Source organism: Phacochoerus africanus, chromosome 7, assembly GCF_016906955.1.
Source record: "Phacochoerus africanus isolate WHEZ1 chromosome 7, ROS_Pafr_v1, whole genome shotgun sequence".
Classification (NCBI taxonomy): Eukaryota; Metazoa; Chordata; class Mammalia; order Artiodactyla; family Suidae; genus Phacochoerus; species Phacochoerus africanus.
Window position 1 is genome coordinate 53,454,650 of NC_062550.1, and position 26,992 is coordinate 53,481,641.

Genomic DNA, 26,992 nt, shown 5'->3' on the forward strand with positions numbered 1-26,992 from the left:
TATGGATAAAAACAAAAAATCTTCTTATCTCAAACTTAAGCCCATTTTGAGAAATGGTCCTCTTTTTTTGAGCCTTTGTGGGAGATCGGTTCCAATTTACCCATGAGTACCTCAAAGAAGACAAGATACAATTTAGTTTACTATGGCAGACCCTCAACAAGTCTTCTTCCAGTTAACTTTGACTCTTATGAGGACAAATTACTAAAGACCACAGTGTTATTAAATGCCGGAACATCCTTCTGAAGTTTGTGAAACCAGTGGTACTTTTAGCAATGGCATGGGCTAAATGTGCAGGTATGTTTTGGAAATCCACTCTTAAACAGACCAATGAAATGGTCTTTTGTTATCATAAATTTAACCTTTTTTTTTCATTAAATTTGGGAAGCCTTTTTAAGCTTTGACAGGACATGATCTCAATATCATTTTTTTTCATGAAGAATTTTAGTAAGTGATATAATTCTGCAGAGAAGTAGTTGTAGCAAGTAAGTCAACACAGCTCCAAAGAGTTTTCTTTATAGAAAGTGTTTCAGCTTTAAGGATCAGTCGCTAGAAGGACTCCTATGTCCTTTCTTCATCTGTCTGCAGAGTCAGGCCATCCAATGCCTGTTCTTAGCTTACCAGAGTCACATATAGCACCTAATCTCTTTCTAAAGGCTTTGATTATATGCTAAGAAGGTAAAGAAAATGAGAAAACTATTTGGTACATGCAGAAACATATTTTTCTTCACATTGGAAAAGACAGGGTTTTTTTTAAACCACAAAATGTGTTAATCTAGCATGGGAATGTGGTTATCACCAGATGAGATGCCAGTAGCTACTTAGCTACCAGTATGACTGGTGTTAATAGACAGTAAGGGAGGGTGCATTTACCTGGTGGATTTAGGAAGGTGTTGGTAGTTCTCCAATGCCTAAGTGCCTCTTGTCTTCAATACTGACTTAATGTTGCTCACTTCAAGATCTTAGGTTCCCCTCTTAGGAAGTAGCTTCTAATATTCTGCCCTGAAAAAGTGGTTCAAAAAGGATGCAGAGGAAAGAGTGCCACCTGCTGATTTCTCATCCTAAAGCAGTTCTGATTTCCTTGGAGGATTCTCCGACAAGATCTAGTCATGCCTGATACTATTTATTAAGTCATAAATGACAAACACAAAGCCTACAAGTTGTGCAGCTACAGTTTTGTGTGTTATAAGGTAGATTAAAAGGGATTCCAAGATTGATTTCAAAATATTTTCATTCAGTTCAGCATTCTCTACTTCATATGGTGGCAGGTTTCAAAAAGTTCGAATCCGTCCTTTCACCAGTTTTTCACATTTTTCTTATTAGTTGCAATAGAAAAGTGACTTCCTCTTTGTGTGAAGTTTCCTTGTCCTGAATTTCTTGTGGACTCTTCTCAGAATTTAAAAACATGTCATAAAAGCCACTTTGTGATGTTGTCTTGGAAGTTGCTCTCATGAATGTGATTTTTTTCCTCATTCTGTCTTTCAAGGGAACATGCTTCTTTCTAGTTACCTGTGACACTAGGGGAGAAAATTACTTAAAGTAAAATTAAAATATATATTAACTTGTCCCCTAAATGGCCCATTTGCAAATTAAGATTGTAGGAATTCATCATTTCTGTTTTTCCTGCTGAACTTTGCAATTCAGAGAAATTTCATATGTTTTAAGATAATTATTAATATGTAATTACTTACAAAATAATAGGAAGTTAGAAGTAATGTGTGTCTAAGAAAGACAGGAACCCTAGCTGATGAATACAAATTGAAGTAAGCGCAAGGAACAATTTCCAACTGAGTGTGTGATTCTGACATCAGATATATCAGTGTAATTTTTTTTTGCCACACCCCTGTCTTCAATTATTAGGGGAAAACACAGTTTCTCTTAGTCAAATGGCAGAGAGAATGTTCCATACTAATATCCATTTAGGAAAAAAAAAACTTCCAATTAATTATAATTTTGAAAGTTGACCAAAATAATGGGTGGGCTGATGCATGCTTTTCTAAAGTGAAACTCATCACCTATGGCAGTTTATTTATCCTGAATTGCTATTTTAGAAGAGTTACCATTAACCTGTGTCTCCAGTGCTAAGGTGATTTCATCTATAATCAACTCAGGCATGAATCAGGTTGCAGGCACAGCAAGAAGAATGAGCAACAAAGGAGTTGTTACCACAAAGGAACAACTCGAAAAATGGTTCGAAGCTGTCAATATCTCTTCCTACTCTACAAAAGAAAAGTTAACCAAAAAAGATGGAATCTTTTGGAGAAATAAAAAAGGAAGAGATAATTGATGGAAAGAAAAAAATAAGAAAAATTTAGTCACAGAGTGTTTCCTTATAATGGTAGTCAAATAAAACATATTTTCCACTCCTTAGAAGACAGGAAGCTGTTATCATGCCATTGACATGAGTGACCATGGTGGCCATTTATATTTAGGCATGTGTGAAATACGGGTGTGTGCATGTACACATGTGCATTTTAAGGAACACTGTTTTCTATTTTTGAATTTGCATAATTTCTGTAGACATTTTGCAAATAAGCAGCCCTGCCAATGTATAAGTAACCCTACCATATCATACACAGTTTTCTAAACAGAACTCCTTATTGCTGTATCACTGTTAATGGTTTCTCTACTTATAACATCTATTTACTTTTTAAACAAGAAAAAAATAGTAATTATATATGATTTGGAATTTAGTCCATTGGTATATTTGGCATCAAAATGCTATTAGTATTTTAGAACATTATTCTAATTTCTAAAGAAATATTCTCCAAGAAATTCACAGCCACTGATACTAATGGCAGTCTTTAGGTAAGGCACAAGTTCCCTTCCTTTTTCCTGGGTGCTGGTTGTTAATCCTTTGGTTTAACTTGTACTAACTATTAAAGCGAAGGGGCTTCTGCCTCCTTTTCTGTCCCTATCTATAGCATTTTTTCTTAGAGGAATCATACCTCGTAGGATGCAATTTAATTTCATCACTGCTGGTTACTTCTTTCTTGTATTTCTCCCAAAACACCCACTCATTCATCTGTTTTGCACATATTTATTAGGTCCTGTATGTGCTGGCATTGTTCCAGGGACATATCTTGGGATACATCATGTATTCAGGAATACAAAACCAGCAAAGATCACTGCCCCTATGGAACTACATTCTAGCAGGGAGAGAGATCAAAAAGTAATAAGCATACCTTGACTCTGAAGACTTTGACAAAGGCAGTGAGTAATAGTAGTTGTTCAATACACTTTGTTGTTTCGATTGACAGGTTGTTTTATTGTGAGGAAATATGTGGAAAACAGTTCTGTTTCTCCAGTAGTAAACTGTAGCCAAGGTTTAGACTATATTTTAATGTTTGGATGAAGGTAAGAAAATTCCAGGCAATGGGGACCGTGCTAGAGATTGGATGATATCTTCTTTGGAAGAACACAAGACCCACAAAATTATTCTAAAAAGAAATATCAACTTGGCTCATTGTTCCTTCTGTAACACTTCAAGACTTTGCATCCTAATTGAGAAGATTTTTCTAGTGAAGTATTAATATTAAGGATGAGTGGGAACACAATACTGTTTGACCAAACAAATATTTTGAAACATTCTTAAGTAAAATGAAGCCTGGTATCTCTGGCTTATAAAAATTTAACCCCCTCACCAAACTCTTGATTACCTGCTATAGGCTGTCTTTATTCATCCATTTTATTTTTAGCTTTCATAAAATTACGGACATTTCAAGCCATGATTGAAATGATCTTATTACTCACTTCTTGGGGATTAGTAGACTTTCAAAAATCTGCAGAAAACCATAGACCTTGTCATTTCCAAAATGTATTATACGTACATAAAATGCTGCTCTAAATTTCAGGTAATTTGTATATAACAGGAATCTATTCAGTGGTCCTCAGATATGACCTAGATCTCAAGTAGTCTGTTCAGTTTATAGATGAAACTATGGAGAGGAAGGCACATTGGGATTTATTTAACACCACAAAAGTAGTGAATGTCAGCATAAGAATAAATCAATTTTCTGATTCCTACCTTGTGTAAATTATGTTCACTTGACAACCCATTCTGGATATTTATAGCCTCATTATAACCCATCCTACAACTTTGAGACTTAAACCTACGTTTTATTGTCCTCACTCATGATTCTGAGATGTGATTGGGTATAGCTGGAAGGTTCTTACATGGGGTCTCTCATGTAGTTGTGGTCGGATCACAGCTTGGGCTGGAGTCATCTGATGGCCTGACTTGCTGGATATCTAAGAAGATTTATTCATTTACATATCTGGTGTCATATTAACCCTCCATGCCTCAGCTCCCAGTGGCTACCTCTTACAAAGCATGGCAGCCTCTCACGTGGCCACTGGCCTCCTCCAGAGTGAGCATTTCAGGAGACTCAGGTGGAGGCTGCAAGATTTATTATGACCTAGCTTAGGAAGTCCTGGAGTATCACTTCTACTGTGTTCCCTTGGTCAAAAAGCAAATCACAGGGCCAGCTCAGATTTAAAGCAAGTGAGTTTCCATGGGTATGAATACCAAAAGCATTGTTCATTGGGGGGCCATCTTTGGAAACTGGCCACCATCATCCTTATTAAGTGTTAGCCATATCTGACCTTTTGTAAGGAACTTAACTACAGGTACATAGAAATGTATCAGCGAGTTATTCAAAATTTGAATATTTGCATTGTCCTCTTGAAAATATGTTTTTAGTAGAGTACTTATTTCTCTATTGAATATTAAAATGGAGGAGCCTAATATCTTAAAAAAGGAACCTCAGGAAATTGAGAACTTGGATTTTGTTCCTTTTTTGGGACTAGATCTTAAAAATGTATGTGCAGATTTAATCCAAGCTCTGCATCTAGGATGTCCATCCTTTCCTCCTGGTAATTGAATTCCACTGACTGACATAATTAGGCCCTATCTGTTAAACCTGTTGTGTCAAAATCTTCTTGAAGTGTCTTCATTTACATATTTCTAACATTGCAGAAACAATCATAATAGTCGGTTCTGTCAAGGCCCATTGTGGAACGCTTTCACTCTCTGATTGACAGTGATAATAATTGATACTATGGGTCCTTTATGTTAGAGTAGTTGCTTATTTGACATAATATTCTAGAAAACGTGCACCAAAAATCCTTTAAAAGTATTTTGGTAAAAGGAGCTTCATCCATTTTTCATCCATTTTTTCGCTCCTGTTACCTCAAATGGTTTGGATCAAACTGTCTCTAAATTAGTAGATTGGAAAAAAAGAGCAATCTTAGGCTCTTATTTCAGGTATTTTCTGGTCTCTATAGTCCTCCCTCTCTGTAATCCTTTACAGTTTACTGAGTGGCAGATGTACTTCAAAATAGCTGAGGGATTTATGCCAAAGATGGTATCCTGTTTCTCTTAGCCCATTCCTCAAATTTAATTAGGAAGACTTTGCAAGACCTTTTAGTACCTAAGGGAACTGACACAGTATAAAATAATTCAAAAGAACATTAAGGACTTAAGTACTCCCTAGTTCTTAACTGCTTCTTCTTCTTTTTTTTTTTTTTTTCCAGTTAAGACATTAACACTGGTCAGTTAAGACCTATTTGGTGTTATTTGAGGTGGACTAATAAAACATTTTTCTTTGCCTCTTTAAAAAAAAAATCCAGCCATTATACAAAGGAACAAGCTAAATGAAGGCTAAAATGTTACCTTTATTTTAAGCAGAAAAAGGTGATGTCCGAGAACGTGGACAGGATGTCTTGCTAACACTGAGAGCCAGGATTAGTCAGATTTGCCCACCCAATCATGGGAGGAGTGGACAGGGGCAGGCTTCCTCCCTCAGTGACAAGCCCCTGCAAGCATCAAGCTCCCAAGAGAAAGAAGAGGAAGGAGCTGAGCAACCAGAGCCCCCCCCCCCCCCCTCCACACACTTACTGCCTCTCCCTTAAAAAGCAGTCTTGGAGGGGACAGTGAGACACCAGGAGTGGACGATAATGGGATTGACTCCACAAGTAAGGACAACAACAGGAAAAGCATTTTGCCACTAATTTCCCCCAGGTTTTTGTTCTCTTAACATCTCAGGTTTAATCATTAAACCATTAACAAGATAGTATGTGAAAAGAGTTCTCTTACTTTTCTTTTCAAGACAATCTCCTATTTTAATATTCTTTCTGTTCTACTATCCTCATGAAAAGATGGGAATTCTCTTTATGTGCATAAGAGTGACCATGAGATGCTCTGACGAAAGCTTTCCCATTCACTGACTGGGTCAGGATAATAATTCTTTTCCATTGATGATTACTACAAAGCCCTTTAGCATCAATAGCCCATTTAAATAAGCCAGTGATAAACCTAGCCAAAGGAATGAATGCAGAATGGATATCAATGCAGAAACAATTCCAGATACAAATGAGGGGTTTAAGCACCATTTAGGGGAATTTTTTCCTCTATATTTTGTTGCATTAGAAATTTTCCTGAAATGAATCTGTCCAAGATTTGATGGTTTACATTTTAGCTAATGAAATAAATATACATTTTTGCTTATGTTTAACCTCTTGGTATTTTATAAAAGTTTTCTAAAAGATAGTTTCAAGTTCTGTTGTTTGTGACAGTTTTATGTGATGTGATTCATTCATTCAACAAATACTTGTTGCAATCCTAATATATACCAGATACTATTTCAGGGCACTTCTGTTATTTAATAATCGATTTAAAAGAAATATAAAGAGGAAAAATATATTAACTAAAGGGGATGAGAGGATAGAGGGCCTATTTCAGATAGAGAGGTTCTCTTCAAAAAAGTGACAGCTGATGAGAGTACTTAATGAAGTGAAGGAATGAGCCTTGAAGATGTCATACTAATTCTGGAATTGCAAGCCAAACAGAGAATTGCAGATGCAAAGGCTCTGAGGCAGAAACATGCTTAACAGGCCACGTGCATTAGAATGTGGTCATATGTGACAAAAGGGCTTGCATTTGCAACATGAATTGAATATTTAGTAGTAAGGAAAAAGTCAGAATATTTTACTGAAAAAAAATGTGTTCTACATTGTAGATGCCCTTTTTCCAGTAATCATTTGATTTGCTCTTCTTTAATAATTTATAGCAGCTTTCTTGAGATATCATTTATGTAATTTAAAATTTATTCATATAAGTATATAATTCAGTGGTTTTTAAAATATGTTTATAGGAGTTCCCGTCGTGGCGCAGTGGTTAACGAATCCGACTAGGAACCATGAGGTTGCGGGTTCAGTCCCTGGCCTTGCTCAGTGGGTTAAGGATCCTGCGTTGCCGTGAGCTTTGGTGTAGGTTGCAGCCGCAGCTCGGATCCCGCGTTGCTGTGGCTGTGGCGTAGGCCGGTGGCTACAGCTCTGATTAGACCCCTAGCCTGGGAATCTCCATATGCCGTGGGAGCGGCCCAAGAAATAGCAAAAAGACAAAAAGAAAAAAAAATGTTTATAGAGCTCTGCAACTATCACCACAGTCCAATTTTAGAACTTTTCCGCTATCCTCAAAAGATCCCTCAGGCCCATTTGGAGACAGTCTCTCTTCTCACTCCCAGCTCCAGGCAACCAGTAATATACTTTATAGAGTTGCTTTTTTTGGACTTTTTGTATAATTGAAGTTATACAATATGTGGTTTTCTAGATTAGGCTCCTTTCAGTTAGTTGAGATTACTCTTTATATAAGCAGGGATCAGCAGTTTGTTACTTTTGATTGCTGAATAATATTCCATTGAATGGATAAACATTTTGTTTATTCTTGTACCTATTGATAGAAATCTGTACTTTTTTTTTTTTTTACTTGTTAACTGACATGAATAATGTTGCTATCATATTCACATTCATTATGTGGATGCTTATTTTCATCTCGAAGACCTAAAAGTGGAATTCCTGGATTTTATGGTAAATTTATCTTTTGTAATGAAATTGCCAAACTGTTTTCCAGAGTAGCTATATAGTTTTATATACCTACCAGCAGTAAGTGCCTTATTTCCAGTTTCTCCACAGCCTAGACAACATTTGCGATTGTCTGTCTTTTTGAATATAGTCATCATTGTGGATACGAAGTGGCATCTCTTTGTGATTTTAATTTGTATTTCCCTAATGATTAATATTTTGGAGCACATTTTCATATTTATTTAACTTTATCTTCTTTGGTGAAATGTTCATTCAGATCTCTACTGAGTTTTTGAATGGGCTGTTTATTTTACTGAGTCTTTTATGTAATCTAGATGCAAGTTCTTTATATTTAATATAATGTACAATTACATTTCTTCCCCAGTCTGTGACTTATATTTTCATATACCTAATGATGTTTTTTAAAGAACTTTCTTTTTCATGAAGTTTACCATATTTTTCCTTCTATGTGTCTTGCTTTAAGATCAAAAAGGTTTTTTTCCCCATTTTCTTCTAAAAATTACATTACTTTAGTTTTTACATTTAGGCCTATGATCAGTTGTGAGTATTTTTGTTTATTTTTGATGGCACTAAGGGTCTTTTAGCATATGGAAATATAATCGTTTCAGCATTATTAGTAGTTGTAGAGATTACATTATGCATTTTAAATGGTCACAATTTAGATTAGATTAATAATAGCCTACTTATAAAATAGAGATTCTGCTTTAATACAGTTCCATTTTCTCCTCACCTTTTGTGCAATTATTATAATACACATTGTATATATACTATATACTCAATAATACAATATTATAGATTTATGCAATCTAAAACCCTTAAAAAAGTTTAGAGAAGAAAAGGACAAAAACATTTATGTTTTTTATATCAACTCACATATTTACCTTTCTTATGCTCTTTATTTATTTTTTTTTCAATTTTCCTGTGGATTGAATTATTATTTGCATGTCTGCTTTAATTTTCTTGCTCTATGGCAACTCAATTTCCTCCACTTTCCTTTTGCTAGTATATACATGTGTGTTATATATAGGCTATAAATATATATGGAAGATTATAAATACATTTATAGCAGTAATTTTATATGCTCTGAGGCCAACAATAGTTTTAAAGTTATTTTATAATTATTGTTTTATGAAATTGTCTTATATAAATATCTATTAAAAGATGAGTTAAAACACATATGTTTCTATTTTTTTTAGAGTGCTCTATTTCTTTATGTGGCATCATGTTACCATTTGGTGTTATTTACTTTTAACCCAAAGGACTTTCTTTAGTATTTATTGTAAGAAAGGTGTACTAATAATTATTTCTTTCATTTTTGTTCATCTGGAAATATCTTTATTTCTCTTTCATTTTTTAAATTGAAATATAGTTGACATACAATATTATGGTAGTTGTATGTAGGTGTGCTATGTAGTGATATGACATTGCATACGTTATTAAATGATCACCAAGATAAGTCTAGTAACCATGTCTCCATACAAATTTATTGTGATATTATTGGCCATATTACTCATGCTGTATAGTACATTCTTGTGACTTATTTACTATATAGCTGGAGGTTTATACCTTTTAATTCTCTTCGACTATTTTACTTTTCTCACCCTCTCCCCTTTGGCAGCCATCTGTTTTTTCTCTGTATCAATGAGTCTGTTTTCATATTTTTTGTTTGCTTTTTTCAGATTCCACATATTCTCACATATCAGTGAGATCACATACTGTTTGTCTTTGTTTGACTTATTTTTCTTAGCATAATATCCTCTCTATTCATCCATACTGTCACAAATGACAAGGTTCCATTTTGTATAGTTGGGTGATATTCTATTATACATGTATTCCATATATATATGTGTGTATATACACATATATACATATATGTGTGTGTATGTGTAATGTTTTTTTTAATCCATTCATCTATCAATGAACACTTAAAGCTGCTTTCGTATCTTGGCTTTTGAAAATAATTCTGCAGTGAACACTGGTGTGAAATATATCTTTTTGAATTAGTGTCTTTTGTTTTCTTTGAGTAAATACTATTCCTTTATCTTTGAAGGATAGTTTTGCTGGATATAAAATTCTTAGTTGACAGGGTTTTTATTCCTCCTGACATTTTAATTATAGTACAGTATTACAATTATCACTTTATGAATTTGTCTTTTAAATCACTCAAGAGAAACAAAGGTGTGTGCATGTACAAGTACACACACACACTCACATACATTCTTGTATATTTATACATGTAATTATCCTATCCCACTTCCTTCTGGCCTCTACTGTTTCTTTTGAGAATTTGTTGGTAAGCTTATTGTGGTTCCCTTATATATGATGAATTATTTTTCATTGCTGCTTTCAGATTTTTCTCTTGTTCATTAGCTCTTAATAACTGGGCTATTATATTTCTAGATGTGGATTTGTCTTATTTATCTTACTTGAGGTTTGTTGAACTTTTTGGATATGTAATTTATATTTTCAGCACTGTTGTAAGTTTGTGAACATTATTTCTTCGAGTGTTTTTTCAGCCTCCACCCTTTTTTTATGCTTTCTTCTGGGACTCATATTATGAATATGTTGGTATAATTGAAGTTTTCCCTCAGGCCTCTGAGGCTTTGTCCAAACTTCTCCCTTCTTTTTAAGATTAAATAAGCTTGATTGGTCTATCTTCAAATTAACTGATGCTTTTCCCTGCCCCTCAAATCTGCTCTTGAGTATCGTCAATGAATTTTTCATTTCATTCACTACATTTTTCCAACTTTAAAGTTTTCATTTTTTTAGAAAAGCATTTAACTTTTTGATTGATATTCTGTATTTGATAAATCTTTGTTGTCAAGTTTTCTTTGCTTCTAAAATGTGTTTTCTACAAAGTCTTTTGAACATAACTATACTAATTGTTTTGAAGTTTGTGTCTCCTTATCCAGCATCTGTGGCCCTTCAGAGATAGTTTCCATTAACTGCTCTTCACACTGTATAAATGTGTACATCTTACTATTTTTATTGCTGAAAACTAGGCAGTTTGATAGTATGTTGTCGTCACTCTGGATTCTGATCAACCCCTCCCCCCACCTTTAAGAGTTGTTGTTGCTATTATTTTTTTATTTATTTAGTGATTTGCATGGACTAGTTTGTGGATTTTATTTTGCCTTCAGTGTGCATCACTGATGTCTCTTCCTTGTGCTTTTAATTTACTTAATTTTTTCTTAAAGTCTGGCTTTCATTATTTCCCCTGAATCAGTTTAATATTTTTCTATCCCTTGCCAATGGATCCATGTTGTGAATTGGGAAACATAATGTTCAGGCAGTTATAAATATGCCCTAGCTTTTACTTTCTTCATGTGCAAGGCCTCATGTTCAGAAAAGTATGAGTAAATAGCTAGGGCTATCTCCATGATCTTTTAATTAGAGCCTTTCTGACTAGAGGGGAGGTTGGAAGTTTATCAAGGCCCATGATAGCTACTTCTTTTGCTAAATCTCCCCATAAAACTTCTAAAGTTTTTCTGAAGGTCTTTTGCTTACTTCAACCAGTATTGTAACCTCATGGAAGCTATGATATTGGCTTTTCCTGATTTTTTTCTTTTTGCCACATATATTGCTGTTGTTTTTTACAGCACCTCAAGGCATGGACTTTTTCAAGCTCTAACTCAGTTCTTCCCTGTCTGGCAGGAAAGCCAGTGTTCCTTACAGCTTGCCATAGCCTGGTAAGTATAGCAGTAAGGAGCTGAGAGCCAGTGAAGAGGGTAGAAGCAGCCCCAGGATAAAATGCTACACAGGCTCCCATTGTTTTTGTGAGATTTAGTAGTTTCTCTTGCATAAACATTTCACTGCATTTTTGTATACCTGTGGTCAATTTTCAGAGCTCTAAAATGGTTGTTTTGGCAATTTTATCCAGTTTTATTGTGGTTTTGTGTGGAAAAATCTTGCTGAGCTTTTCACTTGGCCATCTAGGAAAGCTCTTCTTCAGTATTTTTTTTTTACTTGAAATTCACATAAAAAAATTAGCCATCTTAAAGCATACAATTCAGAGTCATTCACAGTGTTTTGCAACTACCACTTCTATGTAGCTGCAGAGGTTTTCATCATCACAAAGAAAACTTTGTATCCATGAAGTAGTTATTGCCTATTTGCCCCTGCTCTCCTGTTCCACCTACCCCTTCTAACTACAGGTTTGCTTTCTGTCCTGTAGAGTTACCTATTCTAAATTTTGCATATGAATAGAATTATACAAAATTATACCTTTTTTCTTTTTTTTTTCACTTAGCATATTGGCATTGAGGCCCATCCACATGATAGTGTATGTTAGCACTTTATTCCTTTTTATGGCTGAGTAATACTCATACATTTATACCAGATTTTGTTTATATACTCATCTATTGGTGGATATTTGGGTTGCCTCTCTCTTTTATCTGTTGTGAATAATGCTATATGAACATTTGTGTACAAACATTTGTTTGAGTATTCTATCCAGTTCCTTTATGGGATAGGAATTATCCTTTATAGTTTACTTACGCATAAGTAGAATTTCTGAGCCATTCTATGTTTAACTTTTTTGAGGAACCACCAAAGTATTTTCTGTGGCAGCTCTACCATTTTATATTCTCACTAGCAATGTATGTGTCTTCTAATTTCTCCACATTCTTACTAACACTTATATTCCATTATTTAACTAACTAGTCATCCTAGTGAGTGTGAAACAGCATCTCATTGTGCTTTTGATTGACATTTCACTAATGATTACTAATGCTGAACATCTTTTTATTTTTCTTTCCCATTTTAAACTAAAATTAGAGCAATCCATGGATTATCTTTTAGATCTTTGGAATTTAATAAGTTCAGTGGTTTTTTTTTCCCAATATAATAATGTCTTCTACTATATATTATCATTTAATGATATCATTTAATGTCCTGAATTTGTCTTGCCCTTATTCATTTTACCCAAACAGCTAATCATGTAGATCTATCTTTATTGTATGAAATAGAGTAATTCTAACAACCGAAATGAATTAAATAAATCAACTTTATATTTATAGTCTTAGGTTTCATAGATGTGAGTTGGCATATATCCTGAGATATATGACACATTAAAATAACTTTCGTGGTTGAAAACTTCATAACGGACTTTGTTCTAGTAAAAAGTTTAACTTGCTAGTGAAAATACCTGCTTTGTTTCAATTATACAAGCTGAACAACTCTTAGACATCCACTAACAGCATAGTGCCTATAATTATGATATACTTAAATTTTTCTGGAGAGGGTGGATCTTATGTTGTTGTGTTCTTCTTACAAAAGTTCATAATAGAACTAATAAATAAGAGGGAGGAATTCCTTGGGTTGCTAGATTAGTTTATAGCATAGATTGTGGTGATGATTTCTATACTTATCTCCAAACACGTCAAGTTGTATATATTAATTATAGACAGCTTTCTTATGTCAAAAAACTCTCAATAATGAGAATACAAATAACCCAATTAAAATATGGACAAAATATTTTGAACAGACACTTCGTCAAATAAGATAGACAGATGGCAAATGGCACATGAAAAGATGGTCAACATAATTGTCCATTAGGGACGTGGCTATTAAAACCACATTGGAATACCACTACACATCTATTAAAATATCTAATATAAATAGATATAATCTGTTGTATGCATTTTGGAGTGTAACATTTGTTAAGTAATAAAACCAAAAAACAAAAAAAGCAATATGGAGAAATTTTTGTATAGTATGCCACCATTTAGGCAAGAGGAAGAGGAAACAGTATCTAGGTAGAAAGATATCTAGATATTTAAAACTCAAAAGAAGACCATAGTTTGTGATTTTTCTGGGGGGAGGCCTAGAAAGAGGCAGGCTTTTATTATACACTTTGTTTTATAGGTTTGCCTTTAACACCATGTAAGTGTGTATATTTTTGAAACAAATTTACACAGTAATTAAAAAAAAGAGTTGTTAATCATTCAAAGCAAAATTCACAATAAATTAGGAGGTTGGAATTAGCATATACACACTACTATGTATAAAATAGATAACTAACAAGGACCTACTGTATAGCAAGTAGGGAAATCTCAATATTCTGTAATAACCTATATGGGAAAAGAATTTGAAAAAAATGGATGCATGTATATGTATAACTGATTCACTTTGCTGTACACTTGAAACTAACATGACATTTTAATTCCACTATACTTCAATAAAGTTTTTAAAAAAGAGGAAAATTAACAAAGAAAATTTTGAAAAATATCTACTTCAGCATCCATATCTGAGAGCTCTTATTAGATGAATAATGTATAACTAATATGAATGCAGTATTAGCTTTTGTTACTTACTACTATCCTTGTAACTGTGGACTTTAAAATCAGATCTGATAACCCTTGGAACTCAAGTAGTCAGCATTGTTGTTTTCTTTTGTATTTAAATATGCTGTTATCTTTTTTTTCTTCCCATTGTTATAGTTTTAGCAATTTGACACTCTGTATGTATTAATAACTCCAAATTCTCAATCTAAATATGCTTTTTTTGTTTAAACATATTTTTTGTCTGTTTAAGAGCATGGGTTCAAGTTGACTCCAGTTAACTTCCAATACCCTTAGTTCATTAAAAGCCACAAGAAAAATACTTTTCTTAAAGGCTGATAATAAGTCTTGAATGTGATTAATCTTTGGTTATTTATGCTGAAAAGCATCACCATTTATCAGTGATGATGAGGAAGATAGTGAATGTACCATGTCATTCCTTTCATTCATTTGCTCATTGATTCAATCATTTAAGTAATATTTTTTGTGAACCTAAAATGTAATGCACCAAGTGTTCTACTGGCCCTAAAAACACAATTGAGAGAGTAATTTATCCTTCATTTATGGAATTTTAAGTCTAGTGGGAAATTTCACATATATTTATTTTTTAGGTTTTATTGAAGTATAGTTAATTTACAAGGCTGTGATAATTTCTGCTATACAACAAAGTGATCCAGTCATACATATATACGTAGCCATTCTCCCAGATCTTTTTTTCCCATAGATTATCACAGAATACTGGGTAGAGTTTCCTGTGCCCTACAGAAGGTCCCTATTGACCAATCGTTCATGTACCTCAGTGTGCATATGCCAATCCCATAACCTATTTTTTTTTCAACAAACTAACACAATGCACCTATAATAATGTGTTGTGAAGCAGAGTTTTACAGAGTCGCGGCTCTGTTGGGAATAGCCAGAAAGTCTTCTCTGGAGAATGATATTTGAAACCTTCAAGAAGTTAAATGAAGCAATGACAGGGGAGGAAGATCTTTCCAGATAGAGGAGACAATATTTGCAAAAACCACATGGCAGGGGGAGTCTGGTGAATTCAGCAGTCTGAATGAAGACTCATGTGACTGTGGTAGAGAATCAAAGAGTATGATAAAAGATCTGGCCAGAGAGGTATGAAGGAAGACCATGCTTTGCCCTGTACGCTTCCATCCAGCAATGTGCTATTTGTGATCCTGGATGACATGGTCAGATTCACTTTTTAAAAATAATTCTGGTTGCTCTGTGGATAATCAAGGAAGGTGCAGCCTCATTAGATAAGAACAGACAACCAGCAGATGCTTATAGTGTTCCAAACAAGTTGTCCTGGTGCCTGGAGCTAGGTGGAGAAGATGGAGATGTGTTTAGGATAGAGATTTTTAAGAAGTAAGCTGTCCACCCTTGAATTTCATAGAATACATATTTATGTCACAGATTCAGTCTGGGTTGGTTCAGGTGAGCAAATAAGGAATAATAGCAAGTTAATTTCAGTCTTTCTCATAAGCATTTATTTTTCCATCCATATTTATACTCATGATCTTTTTTGCTAAATGTCAAATGTATATATTTAAATATCATGTCCTCTTTTTTCATTTACTGTGGGGCTAATAAAAACTTAATAGACACTAGTTGTTATCAATTTGCCAAGAAAAGAGTCTCACAAATCTTACTAGTTTGTAACATTCTGTTCATTTTGGAGCCTCTAATGTATCCCCAGCAGGGACTGTGCTTGGAAGAACCAGGGACTTCTTAGAAGAAAATATACTTGATAGATCTTGGGTCAAACCATAATCATCCTTCACAAAGACTGTTTCTGGACATATGGTAGGCACTGTATTGTTATACTGTCAGGATGTATGTTGTCCAGTTGTTCTAGACATTTTGTCCATGAAATCATGGGCATCTACAGAGGTGTATAAAATAACAGCTTGTTTTCTTATATTAGACCACCAGCACAAAAACTTGCATTCCAACTTTTCCACATATATCTATGCATGTTTGGAAAACTTGCTGCTGACTGTCATCTAGTGACCATAAATGCGCACGTATTAGCCTGTAAAGAAAATAAATCTCATTATTTTTTGGAGACATCTCTTCTCTCCTTCCTCCAGCAGTTTCCCTCCCCTCTGCCCCAGGTCATGCCAGGCTCATATTGGAGTTTTCCCTCCTGAAAGAATGAGTACAGACAATAAGAAGTTAGAGCAAAACTACAGAGAAGACAGATTTGTAGTATAATCTTGAATCTGGGAATCTACAAATCCATGTATTTAGACATAGATACAGTCAGAAACATAGGTGTAGGTATCTGTATCTATTTTATCTGTTTCTGTCGGTCACTCTGTTTAGCCACAATACATATTCATACCCCTTCGTTTGTGGGAGAAATTAGGGTTGTTTAGTCAAATTTACTTGGCAAAAGGGAAAGTCCTCTAAAATTAATTCTCTGAAATAAAGGTCTTTGAATTTGAAGAGTTTCTTGAGAAGTTTTCTCATGTAAGGAAAATACAAGTCATAATTCCTCTTACTCCATTATTGCTATTCTTCCTTTATTTTGCTCTAAAATTTCCTCCCTTTACTATTTCACTTGTTTCATTATTCCCCTAGGTCTTTATTCATTTATTTCAGATTCCTTCCTTATGCTCTAGCTTTGTAGAAATATTCTCTTGTATCTATTGCTTCTTAAATTTCCTCTCACTACTCTCAACTTCAAGTCATGACTTTAAAAAAGATGTTTTTAACCAAAAGATTTCAGGAAAAAGTCTTTCTCATTTGGGACCCCTTGTGGCTTTGGGACAATGAGGGAGTAGGCGTGAGGGATATAAGTGTAAAGGTTACGGAGTCTGCACCACAGAGGTATCTGGAGATGTGTGTGGCATGTTGACAGAGATGAAGTTGTCATGATGACAATTTGGAGTTTTGTCTGATTTGACAGCATTTACTTGCTTTGCTGCTCCAACTGAAAAAATAAACATTGTGTCTAGGGACTAAATCTACTTGTATATTCTTGAACTAGATTAAAGGCAGATATTAAGTTGCCTATGTGGGGGTTTTTGGTTCTGTTTTTGTTTTTTTGTTTTTCTGTCTTCACTGGGAACTATGTCTAATGACATGATGGAGCATGATAATGTGAGAAAAAATAATGTATACAGGTATGTGTAATTGGGTTACCATGCTGTACAGTAGAAAAAAATGTATTGTTTTTCTGTCTTAATACTCTGATTTACTGAAGTCCTGTTTTTTAATATGCTTTCTTGTGTTTACAAGGAAGTGATTCAAAATATATATCGATATCATTGTGAAATCAGCTTGTTAGACTTAAATTCTGGGAGTTCTGTTGTGGCTCGGCAGGTTAAGGACCCAACAAGTAGCCATGCGGATATGAGTTCTATCCCTGGCCTTGTTTAATGGGTTAAGGATCTGGCATTGCCGCAGGCTGTGGCTGGGATCTGGTGTGGCTATGGCTATGGTGTACCTGGGAAATTCCCTAGGCCCCAGGTGTGGCCCTAAAAAGAAAACAAACAAACTTAAATTCTGTATTGCATTGAACTTATATTTATTGTTTTGAATAGTGTCAGTAAATGTGAACTGACTTATAGAGGGTTTAAATTTCAAATTGCCTGTGATACCTAACCTGTGGACCCAGAGAGTCGGTTATCACAAGTTCTGAGTATTAAATGTCCAGCACAGAAATGTAATAACTCTGTGGAATTGCCCTAATCCCCTGGGTGGCATTGTCAGTATGCCCATTGCTAAGGAACAGACAGAGCAGAATGAAGAGTAAGACATTATACTCATTTTGTTGTCTCTCTTCTTTCTTCCACTTATTCCTGCAAAGTGGTTCAATAGAAGTGTTACCAGTGTGGAGTGATCTGTTGTCATGAATGCTTTTATGGTTTTGACATAGATCTATCTAACCAAAATTTCAGTGGCTTTGAGTGAATTGTTATATAATGAAAGGAAAGTTCCCCCCCCTTTTTTTTTGGTCTGTTATCATGTCATATGATATAAATATCAAAGAATAAATTACAAAATAATTGTATATTTAAATGATTGTCCATACCTTCATTCTTAGAGTCCTAAAGATAATTGTTTCTTGACAATCTACAGAATATTTATTGAACAGTGAGAAAAAACTCATATATATTTTTTTCTGAAAATAAGATGCATTTATGACCTATTATTTTATAATTCATATTAAAAAGAAGTTGTATTGAGGGCTGCTTTGTAAATGGTGTATTAAAACTTTTTCATGATTTGATTTTGAAACAATGCCAACAAATATGTTCAAATTAATAAATTGAGTAGGGAAGGACTTTTTGTTCGTAGTATTTGAGTTTCTGTGAAAATTTTCAGAAATAATATTCTACCTAAGGACAATAAGGAGAACAATATAGCTTTTGAAAAATGTCTCGTTGTAATTAAAGATATTATTATAGGTGTTGCCAAACCAAACATCAGTGTTCTTTAAAAAATATTTAGGAGCTTTGAGATACAGACTTTATGGAAACTTATTAAGGAGGCATTTTCTCCTTTAGTAAGCTCTAACCAATACTGATCAGGGTTTCCTAGAACTGCAAGTTTATTACTTTTGTTTTTGCTACCGATGATGATGATGGCTGAGAGCATTATTTATATATTTGCAGGAAATGTTATTTTTGGAAAACTGCATAGTAGAAAATAGATTTTATATTGCCTCTATCTTTAAAGGTCTAAAGACATTCTAACAAGTGATACCTGGAAACTATTGACAAAATGACCTTGAAACCATTCTAAAGTATTACCAGTGTTAGATATCAGTCCAGGATGTCTTATTAGACTGATGATTCAATCTATGTTATCTGTGTTCTATTCTTTTAAGTACTCAACCTGCATAATTATACAAAAAAGTTAAAAAATACTTTGTTATCTGGTTATGCATTTGATCCATTATGTTAATTCATTATTTTATTATCAATGATATGCTTACAGTAGTAACCTCCTATGACAGTTTTGACTATGGATTTCCTAGTATCTACAAAATCCGCATGCCATGGGCATGGACAAAAACCCCAACAAAATAGCATTTTAATACAGGTATATATTTCCTTACTTGCAGTTCTAAACTTTTTTGTAAGTCACTTTGTTATTGGAAAATTGGAAATATATTATACAATTTTTGGTTGTTCATTTAGAGGAAAACCTAAACAGACCTGACAAGAGGCTATTTATTTAGTGTGGATATTTGTCAGGACAGAAATATTAATATATTTGATTATGGCATATTGCTCTAGACTTCATTGGTAATGTTATTTAGTATATGGTATATATATAGTATTATATTTCTGTAATCCAATTTTTTTCATTATTCAGAAGCTCATTTGGCCTCTGGGGTTTGGATAAGAATACTCACCTATTATAACAGTTAAATTGAAATATACCAGTATCATAGGAAAATGTAAAGAATGTTCTAGTTTTGTCTGATTGCTATTCAAACCTTCTGTCCTATGTATGTAACATCTTTCATTAATTCTTTGTCAAGCCTTCCACTTTATATTAGATAACATCTGACCAGCAAACTATTGAGCACCTACTATGTAATAGGCATGTTGCTAGGCCCTAAAGAGACAGACTATATCTGTGCCATTGAGAAACTTAGAGACCTTGCTAACAAATAAGATGAGGAAATGTATGGAATAATAGGAGCATGTAGAAGATGCAGGCGTGTAGTATAGAATAGGAGGTGATAGGGTGTGGTTTTTCTTGGCATAGAGATGTCAGGAAATGGACAGCGCTTCAGGTGGAAAGTTAGAGAAGCTTCATGGAGAATGCAATGCCGTTTTCAGTGTACATCACAGTTAAAGGGAATAGCCTGAGCATAACACAGATGTGAGAAGTGACTTGGTGTTGGCATGGAAGGAGAAGTAATTGTATGGCAAGAGAATTCTGGGAAGTGTGGTGGAAATGTGTGTGGAGGACCTCAGATCATCAATGTCCTTGATTGCCACAGTAAGGAGCTTGGACATTATTCTGTGGATAATGGGAAGCTATTGAAGGGTTTATGGAGGTGAGTGTTGTGATCCATTTTGCATTTTAAAAAGCTCTCTTGTGAAGCCTTGTAAAGATGGGCCAGATGGGAACAAGGCAGAGACCATTTAAGAGAATAATGCAATTAACTGGACAGATGCTGTAATCTGTAGCACAGTCTTTTGGTCTTCATTTGTCCAAACCTACCTTCCTTTCTTTTTATTTCCCTTTTCTTTCTTCCCTCCCTCCTTCTATTTTGCTTTCCCTTCTTCTTTTCTTCTTCCTGCTCCCAGAATTATATTATGGCTAATAATGGCACTGTCTCTTCATATACTTTCAAATATAATTAATGTTTAAGCAAGTTTTCCTTTGTATCTCAGTGTCTTCTCTTTCTAAAGCTCGGCCCTTCTGCTTTTTTAATGTTGTCTCTTGTAAAAGTTTTCATGCCTTTTTAGCTAAAGTATAGTTGATTTACGATGTTGTGCCAATTTCTGTTGTACAGAAAAGTGACCCAGTCATAATATATATACATTCTTTTTCACATTCCATCATGGTCTATCCCAAGAGACTGGATATAGTTACCTGTGCTATACAGTAGGATCTCATTACTTATCCATTCTAGATGTAATAGTTTGCATCAACTAACCCCAAACTCCCAGTCCATTCCATTTCCCCTCTCCCCCTTGGCAATCACAAGTCTGTTCTCTATGTCTATGAGTCTGTCTCTGTTTTGTAAAAACAGAAATATTTATACCATGTTTTAGATTCCACATACAAGAGATATCATATGTGCCACGTTTTAGATTCCACATGTAAGAAATATCATATAATTTCTTCCTTTTTCTGTTTCGCTTCACTTAGTATGATAATCTCTAGTTGCATCTATGTTGCTACAAATGACATTATTTCATTCTTTTTATGGCTAATATTTCATTGTATATATGTACAACTCTTCTTAATCTGTTGGTAGGCATTTAGGTTGTTTCCATGTCTTGGCTGATGTTGGTGGGAAGGTAAATTGGTACAACCATTATAAAGAACAGTATCTAGGTTTCTCAGAAACCTGAATGTAGAACTACCATATGATCTAATAATCCCACTTCTGAGTGTAACTACAATTCAAACGGATGCATGTACCCCTATGTTCATGCCTCTTTCTTAGATGACTTAGATGTCTTCTTCTTTAGCTGAGACTTTCCTATACCTATTCCCACATCACTCTCAAATTCTTTTGCTTGACCTTACACACATGTATTTTCCATGATCAAAACAAGCTAATCCAAAGTACTGAATGCAGTAGAAATTAATTTCCTCCAGTTCCCTAGACAAGGTTGTCTAGGGCTCATGCTCTGTTCTTTACCTATTTACTCTTCCCAGTGACCTCATGAAATCTTGTATATCAAAAGCAATCAATAGTCTGATGAGACTTTAAAATTTTTTATTGTTAGTCCATATCTCTTCCTGGAATTCCCAGCTTCGTACATCCAATTGATTCCTTGACTTCCCTACCCAGAGGTCTGGTGAGGATCTCAAAGATAACACAGGCAAAATAGAACTGTTTTCCCCACATACCTGCTCCTCTGTTTGTCTTTTCCATCACTATAAATAACATGACCTTCCAACTGCTTTATCAACTCAAAAATCTGTGCATTATTATTGTTTCTTATCTTTATCTCTTCCACATCCAGTCAGTCACCAATCCTTTGTACTACTCCCAAAAGATAACTCAAAGACAGTATTTTTTTTTTCTCATTTCTCAAATTTCTCACTTCTCTTTTCTCAAATCACCATCACTTCTCACTTGGATCATTGCAGTAAAAACTTGTTTGATTTTCTACTTTCAGTTCTACCCCCTTACAATTGATTATCCTTCCATATCGGAACCAGGATAATCTTTTTATAATGTATATCAGGTAATATCCTCTTCTTGCTTTAAGCTTTTCAGTGGGTTCCCATCATCTGTTTTACCATGGATTTCAGAATCTTCTATGACGTGATGTGGCTGCCTCTCAGATCATTTGGTATTATTGTCCTTCAGTCTGCTAGCCTACTATGTTTCAGCTTTACTGGTCTTCTGTATCTCAAACATTACAGGGTTTCATTGATGCTTACTTCTGTCAGTGCTCCTACTGGACCACTGGAATGTTATTCTACAATCCATGCATGGTTGGCTTTTCCCAGCCTAAATGCCATCCTTTGAGAGATGCATCTCTGACCATACAATCTGGACATCCAGTCCTTCTAGGTCATTCATTTGGATTCTCTGCATCATAGTTACCACCATTTCATCTTTTTTCTGTGGCTTATTTATGGATTTTTTTTTTGTCTCCCCTTTTCTGTCTTATTTTATTCTATATCCACACTTTCTAAAATGCCACTAACACTTAGTAGTCACTCAATATTATGTTAAACCAATCATTAAAGTTATTAGCCTTAGTAACTATAGTAGCAACCAAAATATGTTAATTAACTGAACTCTTCTGTATTTGTAGTTGAGAGGAGAAAATAAATAATTCTTTTTTTCTAACAAAGAGTTAAGTAGTGATTTTATATATTTATTTATTTTGGTAGGTGAATCTTTGGCACAAAAAGAAGAGGAACTCAAAGTAGTATTTTTAATTAAAAAAAATTGTTGTGGAAGGGAATGGCTAACTTGATAAAGTGTGTAACCCAAATTTTTGAAGGATCATAAATGGGAATTATGATCCCCAAACTATATTTTTTCTTTCCTAGACCATTAAAGGAAGGCATTCATTGATACTTGTGAAAATCTAGTACCACCCCTACTTGATAGTCTGTCACTTCAATGAAAAAAAAAATCATGTTGTTGAAATAAAAAATTATTCAGATCAGTTGTTTAGAATCATGTAGTCAGTTGATTGACTACATTTTTTTACTTTCTCTATGGACTTATGAGTCACCAGTTGATGAAATACATATTTTGTTCTTCTAATAGTGTATTATGAGTCATATAATGAAATATAATTGTTATTATTGCTACATTATCAAATTAATTTGATTGGTGTTGGTAAATAACATTTTTTTTTTCACTTAGTGAGTGCTTAAAGTGATGAAAGGCCCTTTTCCCAGAAGATTTTTACTTTGTACATGTGATTTTTATTTTGTCTCTGCAAACTTCATGAGGACAGGGATTTTTGTGTCTTTTATTCTTTGAGATTACATGAAAGCCTAGCATCATTTTCCAATCAAATCTTACCAGATAAAAGTAAAATACAGTTAAAATACAGTGTATGTTAAAATTTTTTCTTACTCTGATAGTTTCTGTGGTAGGTCAATGCTACTCCCCCACCTCCCACAAGATATCCATATGCTAATCCCTGCAACCTGTGAAAAATGTGTTATATGTCATAGCAAGTAGGAATTAAAGTTGCAGATGAAACTGAGATTGGCCAATCAGGTCAAATAAAGAGATCACCCTGAATTACACAAATGGGCCCAATGTACTTTTTATATTTTTAATTTTTTTTGTCTTTTTGCCTTTTCTAGGGCTGCTCCCGTGGCACATGAGGTTCCCAGGCTAGCGGTCGAATCAGAGCTACAGCTGCCGGCCTTTGCCAGAGCCACAGCAACGTGGGATCCGAGCTGTGTCTGCAGCCTACACCACAGCTCACGGCAACAGCAACGCCGGATCCTTAACCCACTGAACAAGGCCAGGGATCAAATCCGCAACCTCATTGTTCCTAGTCGGATTCATTAACCACTGAGCCACGGCGGGAACTCCCAAATGGGCCCAATATAATCAAGACTCCTTGGTGGGAAGAAGGAAGCAGAGTGATGGCATTCTGAGGAAGACTTAACATAGGAGACTTTGAACCTGAATAGGGGCCAAGAGACAAGTAATACAGGCAGCCTCAAGAAGCTAGAAAAGGCAGGAAAATTAGTTCTCCCAAAGATCTTCCAGAAAGGAATGCAGCCCTGGCAACACCTTAATTTCAGCCCAGTGAGGCCCCTTTTGGACTTCTGACCTCCAAAACTATCAAATAATAATATACTTGTGTTGTTTTAAGCCATGAGCTTGTGATAGTTTGTTAAAGCAGCAACAGAAAACATACAGTTTCTTCTTTACTTTTCTTCTCAGAAACAAAAAATGAAAGAGCATTTCGGATTAAGGGGAATGGACTGTTTCTTTGTGTATCTATGAAGGCTTTTCACTTAGCATGATCTTTCAGTTTTTTTTTCAAGTTCTTTTTGTTCACTGTGCACAAGCCTTAGATTATACATTATGAGAAAGCATGGACCCAACTTGACCATTGTAATTGAATTACAAACTTGAAGTTGTCTGCTTTTAGTATGCATGTCAACTTAATATTGGTTAAAGAAGGAGATATGTGAAACAAAAATAAAGTAAAAAAATTAATCATCTTTCATCAATTTAGATTATATAGCCATTTTACAAATGCTGGGCAGTACTTGCTTTAACAACAGCCACAAAAGTGATACATACAAATGAAGTTGGTAGTATATGACCTTGCAGAGGGGTTGCTTAAAATGCTTAACAGAACAAATGAGTTTAAAGCACTTTCAAACACTTTGAAAACACATATTTACAGAGAAACAATTGGTGTAGTAATTATAATTATTCTTGCCTGTCCATTGCATCAAATGCCTACTCAGTATCTACTAAGTAACATTTTCAAACTTTGATTTGCTAGATCTACAGCAAAGTCTAATTTAAGCATAGAGTATCAATTTAAGGGAAGCAATAGGTTTATAGAATTAAAGTGTGTACAGCTTGAAATTTACCCTTATTTCAGCTTTTTCAACTGTTCACTCATTCAAATAATTTCTGTTAATTTCCTCATGTGTCAGACGTTGATGGTAAGGACTCAGATTATACATTTCCAGCCAGTCTCTCTTCACTGTTTCACAGTTGCTGGTGGTCCAATCACATTGGACACCCTGCCATTTCCCTAAATGGGCCATGTTCTCTCTTACTTCTGGAATTGTGAGCACATTGTTGCTTTGCAGGAACCATACCCATCTCCTTCAGCCAGCTCCTAGTTCTACCCTTTGGTGGATTTCTGAGTCACCACTTCAGTTAAAAAGTATCTTCCCTAGAAAGCTTTCCCTGACTGATGGAGACTGAGCTAGATGCTTCTTCTCTGCTACTTTGTGAACCTTGTAGGCCCTCGTAATCCAAACTACTCCACTTGTAGCACTACCACAGCATGTTGAAATTGTCTTTTCACTTGTCTTTCTCCCTCAATTTCCATAAGCTTCCCACTGTTATCTCTCTGATGCTTAGCACAGTATGGGCCTATAATAGGTTTTTAATAGTTACTGAATAAATGAACCAAGGACTATGTAAAAGACACACACATACATATGTATACACACACACATGTGTATATATATACATACATATATATACACATACATATATATGAATATATATGAAAAGAAACATTGGAAGAAATCAAAGGAGAGATTGTCCTTTTGAAAAAAATTTTCTCCAAGACTATAATCTCAGAGATGGATAATAATTTAGGAATTACGCTGTTTCTGTTGTTGCCTCACATCATTCTTGAGGATTTGGATTTTCCAAGCCACACCCTGAGCTTTATTTTATTTTTAATTTTATTTTCTGTTTTAATGCATTTTTAATTAAAATATGTTTATAGGACACTAATGCAAACTTTTATCTATAAAAATATTTTCCTTTGTTCCACATGAAATAATTCGACAAGTTATAAATTGAGATAAAATATAAGGGAAATCTGAAGTGCAAAATAAGTTCTCCTTGCTCATTGTCTATCCCATACAAATTTTATTTTCTGTTAAAAGAAGAAAAACCTTTTTTTCCTGCAATAACATTCTATAAATTCAGCTTTTCATAGATTTAGAATGTACTTTATTGTAATTTGTAATTTTGAATTAATAAGGTTTGAGTGCATTTAGTAAATTATTTCAGATATATGACTTTATGATATTTACTAAATTTATATAGTAATTGTATAATTATAGCATAGGAAGGAACTTCCCGGTTCATCTAGCCCAACTTCTAATTTTATAGGTAAAGAAAACAGATTCCCTCATCTCCTCAGGTGATTTCATATGAGACACAAATTTCAAAGCCTCACATTCTGCTCTCATGATTATTCATCTTGTATCAGAATGTCACAGTGCTCCATTTCATTATCTTTGGGGAAACTAAACATCTAATCAGAAAGCATGGCTTGAGCACCGGAGCTACCCAATAGAAGTTGGAGAAAGAGGGAACAGAGGATGCTTACAAATCCCCAGAGCACCACACAGTCTGTTCCAATGTGCCATTATTGGTATAAAATAGTGAGAACACTGCCTGTCCATTTCTGAACACAGATGCTTAAGGCTTCCCTTAGAGACTTTGGGTATCAGGGTTTGGTTCAGCACAATGAACTCCTGATTCCAGTGATAGCGAACCTTAAATATTTTCTGCTACTTGCCCTCCAAGATTAGCTGAGGTTCTTGATTGTGCTGGGTTTGGCAGTTTGCAAGAACCTGAAAAGAGATGCCAAAGGAATAAAATGACACATCTGCTGTTCTGTCCCACAGGATGTGGTTATTGAGCCCTTGGAATTTCGCTTGTCCAAATGAAAATGTACTAAATATGCATTGGAATCAGAGGTTTAGTAAGAATATATGAGTTTAAAATATATCATTTAAAAATATAATTACATATAGAATTGAATATATTTTGGATATATTGGGTTAAGTAAGTTACTCAAATTATTTCACTTTATTAAAAATGTGGCTACTTAGGAAATCTAAAGTGATATATGTGTTCCATACATATATTTTCACTGGTAAGTGCACCTTTAAAGAGTACAGTAAGTAAC

The 26,992-nt window shown here is 34.5% G+C and overlaps 1 protein-coding gene across 13 annotated transcripts in view; it reads left to right on the forward strand.

Moving 5' to 3' along the window:
* SOX5 (SRY-box transcription factor 5) overlaps positions 1–26,992 on the forward strand; it is a 999,607-nt gene that overhangs the window by 537,070 nt on the left and 435,545 nt on the right. Inside the window, exon 6 of one of the 13 annotated variants that reach the window (XM_047787387.1) lies at positions 3,045–3,210. The exons of 11 other annotated variants lie outside the window; for them this stretch is intronic. The gene's annotated coding sequence lies outside the window, so the exon portion shown is untranslated. Of the gene's footprint in view, positions 1–2,753; positions 3,211–26,992 lie in introns of those variants that run through there. One more of the 13 variants, XM_047787397.1, reaches the window with a different exon arrangement.